We start from the raw sequence: 10,238 nt of genomic DNA on the forward strand, positions 1-10,238 counted from the left end.
CGTGTAAAGATGAGGACTTGGGATGAAATGGACGAATCAAGTTTCTCACACAGCTGCTCTCTCCCCGTCATCATTTGTACTCTTTCTTTATGCTAAAGCCCCTAAAGAATGAATTACACTGCACTTTTATTCTGTGGCATATTTAAAATACAATGCCAAACTCTATCAGCAGGTTGGGGAAGCTAAGCATAGAATAAGTCTTGGTTAAAGCCGGAAGTTGGAGAAAGAACAAAGAACTGTATGCCAGTGAGATGTTTTGAGAGACCTGAGAGGCTCTGGGAGGTTCTGCTTTTATCCTTGGACATTTCAAGAGCTCTGGGTTCAAAGGCCAAAGAGCATGTACATTGCCAATATTGCAGAAGTTCAGAAAAGGCATAAAGCTATATACAACTCCAATTTTTTTTTTTTTTTAGCAAATAAAGGAATCTCAGTTGTCAAAGATTACAACATTCCTTGCCGAAGTGGGAATACTACCTGATCTTCTGAATGTCTCCTGTCTGGAGCTTGTCCCAGAAGTCTAGGGGGGGAAACTGGGATGGAGTCAGGCAGGAGAAAGATTTGTTCTTCCTTGCAGACACATCAGGGGTCTCCTACCTGGGATTAAAGAGAAGCAAGAGAGAAAGTTAATAGAAAATGAGCACTGTGAATCAGTGACATTTAGGAAAGTGATTAGGCAGTGACATTAAACAAGTCACGAGGCCATTTCGAGGTTATTTCTGCGGGCACCTGTGTTTCTTAGGAAACTAAGGTTGAAGTGAGGAAAAGAGGCTGTTTTTAAAACCCAAGGGTACCTGAGCAGAAAGTTCAGAAAAGACCTGTTTGTTCCTTCCATCTGCAGGCGTATTCTTTGTTTTCTTGTTTTTTTAAAGACTTTCCTTGTACCTTGAGGAGCAAAACAAAGGAAAAATATTTGAGCAGAACAAGGGAATGTCTAGAAAGGAGAAAGCTGCTAAGGGTGTGACATCTGCCTCTGACAGCAGGTTTATCAGAGTGAAGACTGTGCTTCTCACTTGGGTCTCCTTCCTTCTTCCAGGAGGACTCTGGGTATATTCTTGCTTATCATACTTTTCCTGTTATGTTATTTAAAGGAGGTGGGAGAACTTCAGTCTTCAACATATAGCTTTCAAGATTGTTCCAAGCCTCCCAATCCAGTTGGAATATGTGTGAAAAGTTTTTCACCATGCCCAGGCTACACTGGCAACTACCACTTACTCCCACGTTCCACTGGACATCCACACGACCGCACCTCACTGCAAAGGAGGCTGGGAGGTGTGACCTTGCCGTGAGTGACATGAAAAGAAAATAGATCTGGCCAACAAGCAGCCAGGGTACATTATTTTCTCTCTGCATTTCAGTGTCGCTCGCCTGTTGATTTTTTTACTTCCCAGCTGCCCATTTGGTGTCACTCAGCCAAGTCCCGTCATTTGCAAGCGACTCTGATAGATGAAATCTACTTCTGAATGGTCACCTTTCAAAACGGGATTCATCTTTGCCAAATGACACCTGTAATGTACAAGATGGTCTCCCGCCCCCCCACCCCCAGGGTAAGAGGCGAAAGGAGAAGAAGAATTGAAGTATGGAGCGGGGAAACTGGGCCTGCCAGCTCACCTTGAACCCGACTACGGAGAGTGAGAATTGCCCGAATGTCTCAATCCTAGAGTTCCTGGACAGCAGCCAAGAACTCAAACGACAGGAAAGCTGAGGTGAGAAGTGGAAGGCAGGAGAGCTCAGGGCCAGTGTGGCTGTTGTTAACTCACGCTTGTGTTTCATCCCAGGTGATGCAGCTTGCAAGCAAGATTGCTGTCAACAATCTCTGCCAAGAAATTCTGACACGCTTTCCTGTGTCTGTTAGCAATGGAAGGCAAGGGTACTCTGCTTCTCACAACTGTATGAGTGATCGGGACCACATATTTTCCCTTCTATTGAAAAGAGATTTTTTTTTTCTCTCATATAATATAGACTCGTTCTGTTTTCCCCTCCTTCAGCTCCTCCCAATTCTTCCTCATCTCCCCTCCCATCTGGATCCACCCTCTTTCTGTCTCTCATGAGAAAACAAACAGGTTCCTAAGGGATAAAGATAAAATAAAATACAAGAAGATAAAACAAAAACTAATATATTGGAATGGGACAAAACAGAAGGAAAAGAACCCAAGAAATGGCACAAGGGAAACATAGATGTAGAGACCCACTCATTTGCACACTCAGGAATCCCACAGAAACACAAGACCGGAAGCCATTAAATATATGAAAAGGACCTTTAGGGTTTTAAAAAAGATTAAAAAATACATAAATAAAATAAATGTAAAACATGAAACAAGTATGAAATAAAATAAAAAAGCACTGGTACAACATTGTAAAACACAGAACCTCCAAAGATGTGGTTAAATTTGTTTCCTATTGGCCATCTACTGCTGGGCATGTGGCCTATCCTTAAGAGTAGTTTTTTTCCTCCAGTGAGACCCATTTGGAGAAAATTAAGTTTTCATTAGCAAGGGTTATCAGTTGGAGATGGGTTCTGGATTAGGGATGGGGACATGTGTTCACATCTTTCAGCTCTAGGAGCCCATCTGGGGCAGACTTGTAAATAGACCCTGTGCATGCTACTTCAGTTTCTGAGTTAATATGTGCTTTGATCATGTTGACTTAGAGGGGCCTTGCTTATTTGGTGTCCTCCATCCCCTATGGATCTTACACTCTTTCCACTTTCTCTCCTGTGGCATTCCCTGGGTCTTGAGAGGTTGGATTTGGTAGAGATGTCCCATTTAGGTCTGAGTGTCCCAAAGTCTTTCACTCTCTGCATATTGTCCAGCTGCGAGTCTCTGTATTTGTTCCCATCTGCTGCAGGAGGAAGCTTCTCTGATGATGGCTAAGTAAGGCATATCAGTAAGGCATGGTCTATGAATATAGCAGAATGTCATTAGGAGTCATTTTATTGCTACATTCCTTTAGTAGAATAGTGGTATTTGAGTTTCCCCTAGATCCATTTCTAGTTTCAGGTTCTTGGTCATCCAAGAAGTGTCAGGTCTGGGTTCCATGTTATGGAGTGGGCCTTAAATCAAATCAGATATTGGTTGGTTACTCCCATAAACTTTGTGCCACTGCTGCACTAGCACATCTTGCAGGCAGGACACTATTGTAGACTGAAGGATTTGTAGCTATGGTAGCATGCAGAGTACCTTCTTGTACCAAAGATGCTAGCCTTTAGGGGTGAAGGCTCTATGTAGGGACCAGCTCAACTTTTCCATGTTCAATGAGTTATGTAGGTATCTTCAGCTATAGGGCCTTGCTGTAATGAGTCTTTTTCTGTCCCACTCTCCAGCTACCAAATAATGACACAGAGACTTCTTATTAATTATGAAAGCTCAGCCTATAGCTTAGGCTTGTTCCTAACTAGCTCTTATAACTTAAATTAACCCATTTATATTAATCTACATTCTTTCACATGGTGTTAACCTCTCTTCCATCTTGCACCTCCTATTTCCTCTCTGTGTCTCCTGGCTTTTCTTGTGCACCTAGATTCCTCCTCCTACTTTCTCTCGCTGTCCGGAAGTCCCACCTATATACCTCCTGCCTAGCTACTGGCTGGTCAGCTTTTTATTATAACAATCACAGCAACACACTTTCACACTGTTTACAAATATCCCACAACACCTTGTCATAAGTTTGTGGAGAGCAACCTATAGTGTTGGCAATAGCCTGAATTTTTTGGTGGTTCCCATGGGACCCCTTTGGCCAATGACCCAATTAGATCTAATCCATTTCCAGTATTGGAAACTTAAGTTAGTTTCAAGAGATGCCCAACTGGAGCTCTGTTTCCCCCATTATTTGGTGATTTCATTTAGATCTCCTTCACTTATGTATATGTTTTAGGATACTTCTACTATATTAGGTTTCCATACTATTCTTCAAATGGATCTCAGTTTTAGCTGTGTCTCCCCATATTCCCTTCCTCATGTTCTTCTTTCTTCCCCTTCTCCACTTGACTCTCCCATTTCATTCCCCCCACCATCCCCATCCATTCATAACTATCTATTTATTTCCCTTTCCTAGGGAAATCTGCCTGTTGCCCCCGGTCCATTACTCTGTATCTGACCTCTGTGGTTCTATGGATGGTAGCTTGGTTATCATTGACTTAGCAGCTATTATCCACATATAAGTGAAAACATAGCATATTTGTCTTTCTGAATCTATGTTACCTCACTGGGGATGATTTTTTTCTAGTTTCATTCATTTAACTATGAATTTTATGTTTTCATTTTTAACAGCTGAGTAATATTCCATTGCATAAATGCACATTTTCTTTATCCATTCATCTGTTGAGGAATATCTAGGTCACTTCCAGTTTTTGGCCATTATGAATAGAATAGCAATGAACATGGTTAAGCAAGTGTCTCTGTGGTAGGATGAAGTGCCCTTGGGTATATGCCCACAAATAGTATATCTGGATCTTAAGGTAGATCAATTTCCATCTTACTGAGGAATTACTGATTTCTATATTGGCTGTACAGGTTTGCAGTCCCACCAAAAATGGATGAGTCAGAACCACATTTTTACAGTGATAGTTTTAATGTAAATTGCTAAAAATGGTTCAAGAACCATTGGGTAACTCCACCCTGTCTGAACTCAGCGATGATTCTTAAGATAAGAGTGAGATTTAGGCAATGACCACTCTTCACATGAAAGACTCCTTCATCTGATTGGATTCTGGAATTTCTTAATTATGGTTCTACTTAAATTTGGGGCAATGCTTCTGTGGGGACAGGAGTTGCAATGTAGAATATAGAGAAGTTCCCCCAGGCTTCTGCCCTGGAAGTGGAGGTAGTTAGTGTTCCTTACAGTGTCATCACTATGTCCTCTACTGTATCATGACAAAATGTCTTCAGTATTGTCAAATGCCCGGTGAGCAAAGAGCAATTATCCTCAGCTGAAACCCATTGAGCTGGAGGGAGATTAAAGTTTTATCCTCTCTAGAGTAAATAATTCCAAAGTTATAGATTTTCTAGCTTATTACAAAAATAAATAGTTATGGGCCACAGAGAAGTATATGACAATACACATATATACCTATGGTTATTTATTAATTAGATGATGAATGGTTTACTTAGTGCTAAATAAAAATTTAAAAACATGAATGCATTAAAGATATAATCAGAGAAAAATGGAAGTGCAATGTAGGAATCAGAGGTTCATAAGAATCAGGAGTAGATCTGGGCAGTGCTGGCACTCAGAAGGCACAGGCAGGCGGATCTCTGTGAGTTCGAGGCCAGCCTGGTCTACAAAGCAAGTTCCAGGACAGACTCCAAAGCTACACAGAGAAACCCTGTCTTAAAAAACAAAAACAAAAATAAAAAAAGAGTCAGGAGTAGGAGAATAGATGGGTAAGATGCGCATTCATATTCACCAAGTGCATTTTACATAAAATATGCATTGTTGAATATATTCTATAGCTATTCCCAAGTACGTTATTAGCAGTATTTATTTTTTAAAAAAATAAATTGCTGAAGCAGAGTTTCTCAGATAAGTGAATTGAGGTTCTGTGTGGTTAAGTAATATTTTCAAGGTTACAAAGAAATAAAGTGGCAGAGTTAGGATTCAAACTCTGTCTTACCTTCAAACCTAGGCCACGACTATAATGACTTTTAGCTGCGAGTTCCCCAGGAGGCCCAACTCTCTCCATGTGAACAAAGCCCTGGCAAGGATTTGTACAGGCTGATCAGCAGCACAGGGGCAATTCTGATTGTGACACAGCCCGTCAGAGGCACTGCAAGCTGACATCACGCCACTCAAACATTCTCCCAAGGAGCTACTTGCAACCTGAGCTGTAAAGAGAAGAGAGTGGAAAGGAGGAAGCAATCTGTTGTGATGACAGCAAGTGCTTTGCTAAGAGACTATGACCAAATGTACTACACTCACTACAATTCCTTCTACAAAGATGAAAATAGAGATCCAATGTTTTGTCCTTGAATAGATTCAAATGACACCCAAGAAAACCTCTGAAGGGGGTCTCATTTTTTTTTTTTTTTTGGTGCTTTGGTTTTTGAAATCGATCCCATAATGTGCAATCCAAATACAAATCCTACTCCCCAGTCCACCACCATGATTAACCACCGCTATATGGCGGTACAGCTACACGGCTCTTTAAATGGCTAGGGATTTGGAAACAGTCCCTGGCTGCCTACTGCAGACTAGTGGTGCTTTTGGACCCACTCTCATCCAGATCACCCCAGAACCACTCTCAGAGCCTCTCATCCTATTGCTGTGCTAGCTGCGGGGGTGCTGTAAGACTGAGGGTATGAAGTGGGCTACAAATGAGCAGTAAGTAATGGCAGACATGCCACATATGCCACCTGGAGACACAGATTAAAAGGATAAAACAGTGCCTTGCAACTATTATTACTATCAAAATTCGGAGCGCTGATGTCCCACATAGTAGCTAGGATATAGCTTATCGAGAGCCCTCCTGATTGCTTTATCAGTACAGAATAGTAGATACACTGGGTGGCAGGCAGATTCTTAGAAAGCTAATCATACTCTATACAGTTTAGAAGTTGCATTCCTTATTTCACCAAAAGGAGATGAAAAATCAGGTTGACATAAAAACCTGCAGGTGGATTTTTATCACAGCTTCATTTGCAGTTACCTAAAGTTGAAAGCAACCAAGATATCCATCAGTAGGTGCATAGACAAGCTGGTACATCCAGGTGATTATCACTGTCTGGAGTAGTATTAGAATATTACTCATCACTAAAAATTCATGAACGATTGAACCTTGACTAAACACAGGGGAAAGACATGGATGTGTATTACTAAAGGAGAGAAGCCATGCTAAGAACGCTGCGTATGATCTGACTCAAGCTACATGACATTCTAGCAGAATCAAGGCTATGAGGACAGTAAAGATTATCTGTAGTTTCCAGGGACTATGGGGAAGGGGAGATAAACAAACAGGAACACATGGATTTTAGGGCAATAAAATGGTATAATGGTGAGTACAGATTATTTTAAACTTGTCAACACCCTGCCAAGCATAACTATGGACTTTAGGTGATATTTGTCAATGCAAGTTCATCAATCGTAGCACACATCCCATTCCTGCAGGAACTGTTCATTGCAGGGGAAGCTATGCTATGTACAGTGTCAGGGGCTATATGTGAAATCTACACACCTTCTACTTAAGGTTTTGGTGATTCTTTTTTTTTAGTTTTTTTGAGACAGGGTTTCTCTATGTAGTTTTGGTGCCTGTCCTGGATCTTTCTCTATTGACCAGACGGGCCTCTAACTCACAGAGATCTGCCTGGCTCTGCCTCCCTAGTGCTGGGATTAAAGGTGGGCACCAGCACCGCCCAGCATTTTTGGCAATTCTTAAGAAAATTAAAGCTGTTGCAACATGCAGTGAAATAATAGATACATATTAACCTGGGTTTAGGTATCTTTCAGTCATTAATGTGGGAGCTGGGTCAGAGGTAAACAATAATAAATCAAATCAGTCTATTCCTAATTGTCGTAAGGACTTCAAGGAGGAGGTGATTATAGAACTGGGTGGGTAGAGCATATTTACAAGGGCAGTGAACATTACCACAGGCAGAAAATGATGTGCTAATCTACAGTGCCTTCAGCAAACATTCATTCTCCTCCCCACTTCCACAGTGGCAGCATGGTCTTCCTGCTCAGCTGGCTGCATACCTTTCTTTAGCAATAGGATTTTAGTAAATACAATCTGATCTTAGTAGTATTCAGCTGTTGCTTTTGCTTACTGTGTTTTGTTTTCTACTTCTGTGGCTGGCCAAGAGAACGTTCCCCCGAGTGACTGCTGCCTCTTCAAACTGGACTCAACCCTTCTTGACCCTTACCATGAAACAGAACAGCCCAGCTGAGCCCACTTTAGATCACTTGAGCCCACTTACTAATATGGCACCTTGGGCTGGAATATAGCTTAATGATATAGAGAGCTAGTCTACCATGAGTGTGGCCCTGGGTTCATTCTCTAGCACTGTAATTAACAGATAAACAGATCAACAACCCTCCAAGGACAAGAATAAAGTTTATTGTTTTAAGCCATTGACTTTAGTGGTGGGTTATTAGACAACAGCCATACACCAATACAAACACAACCAGGGGCTACCAAAGAGACATGCTGCTATGCCCTGATCATTCTTTTTTTTTTTTTTTTTTAAAGACTGGGTTTCTCTGTGTAGCTTTGGAGCCTGTCCTGGAATTTGCTCTGTAAACCAGGCTAGCCTTGAACTCACAGAGATCGGCCCGCCTCTGCCTGAGTGCTGGGATTTAAAGGCATGTGCCACCACCACTTGCCTGGCAAGCTATGAATCTAAAAGCCTTTGACTTGCCTAAAGGCATGACATGAGCAATGATAGGCAACTTAAGATGGCAAAGTGATTTGAGGGTCCACTGAACAAACCATTTTAGCTAAAGCAGATGACTTCTAAGAAAAATGGTATCATGTAGCCCAGGCTGACCTCAAACTACTACGTAGTCAAGGATGACCTTGAACTCCTAATCCTCCTGCCTCAACTTCCCAAATCCTAGGGTTAAAGACAAGTGCCACAATGACTGGATGAAGAAGACTTTTGTGACTTTCTTGTTTGGGCATTAATTTAAAAGTAAATTAGGATGAAGCTTTGGGAGACTTTGAATAGTGATGCAGATGAATTTGACGTAAAGCCTAGGAGGAATAGTTAAGAAACACAGTAGCTGCTTCTGTGACTCAGAACCCCCCCCCCCCACATGAGTCTCAGAAATAGTAGAGAGGTGATTCTTAAGGAGACGATTGTTTTTTAAGTCAGTTCTACAAGTCATGAAATGGGCGTGGGTGAGGCACCATGTTCTGCTCTGTTGCATGTTTATTTAAAGAAGGGAGTTCACTGAGGTGCGAATGAAGACATTTTGAGAATTTTTAGAGATTCGGAAGATGGACATTTGAGTCAAGATATAGACCGATAAAGGTGGCTGAATGACATCACTCTGTAAATTGTCCAAACACAGACTATTCTGAATCATCTCATCGGTGCAGATAAGAAAGGCGATGGAAACCAGTGGGGTGAAACTTTGGGTTGGATTTCTTTCTTTGAGGTTGTTGGAGTTACTGGAGCAACCATGTGTAAAATGATGAGCCCCTTTCTGGGAGAAGTCACCTAGAACAGGTCTTGAAGCTAAAAATCTTAATCCCTCTTGCAATAAACTCACTAATCCCATAGCACAGGGAATGGGGAAAGTTCAAGGGAGAACAGGGCCAGAAGAGAGAGGATTTCACTCCAAGGACTGAAGCTCACAATTGTGGATGACAATCTCAATCTGTCAGCCGGAGCCAGGTGAGAAAGAGCACTGTAAATGGAGCTCCTTCCTGGAGGAAAAACTGCTAAGAAAAAAAAAAGAGCATGCCCAGATGGCCAGAGCCTAGGGGAATATGAGATGGGACTAAAGGAAGTCAGGCAAAGGAGATAAAAAATTCCACATGCACTGCTTCTTCTTGCCACTTTTGTACAGTTGCTATGGGAACTGTATTTCAGAAGCTCTCTAAGGCTGTATCTACCCAGTGCAAAGTGTTTTGGGCTGAAATGACCAGTCAATTTAAGCCAACTGGTTTAATTAATTTATTTCCAACTCATGTTCCTCCCTCAACCCCAGTCAAAACCGCTGGTTGCTCAATTGGATTCAGTAGCATCTTGCAGCAATAAAATTGGTTTGCCTGTTGTATATACTTGTGTCTAGCTTAATGATAAGCTTAATTGCAATCTGCCTTCTGTACTAGGGTCCCGTTATTTCCGGGATTAGAAGCAGCTCTAGAAGAGCATGGATAGTGATTGGGAAGGCAGGGAAAGGCTATTTAAATAATTTATATTCTGATGTTAGGGACCTAGATTTACACACACACACACACACACACACACACACACACACACACACACACACACACAAAATAAAGCATTAGATCAAAGCCCAGGCAGCAAAGCACAAAGGAAGCAGGAGCAAGCCCCTGCACAAGAAAAGATGCTACCGAGATGCTGATGTGAAGCCAAGGTAATGGAAGACTTGAGTCCTTGCATCATGCTACCCAGGCCAGAAGCTGCTTATGTGGAGGCCAAAGGACAATCTTGGGCACTGTTCCTCAGAAGCTGTCCACCTTGTTTATTCAAACAGGGTATCTCACTGGCCTGGAGAACAGCAAGTAGGTTAGTGGGTTCGTTGGTGAGCTCCTAGGGTCCATTTGGCCTTGATCCCCA

Source organism: Peromyscus maniculatus, chromosome 7 (assembly GCF_049852395.1).
Source record: "Peromyscus maniculatus bairdii isolate BWxNUB_F1_BW_parent chromosome 7, HU_Pman_BW_mat_3.1, whole genome shotgun sequence".
Classification (NCBI taxonomy): domain Eukaryota; kingdom Metazoa; phylum Chordata; class Mammalia; order Rodentia; family Cricetidae; genus Peromyscus; species Peromyscus maniculatus.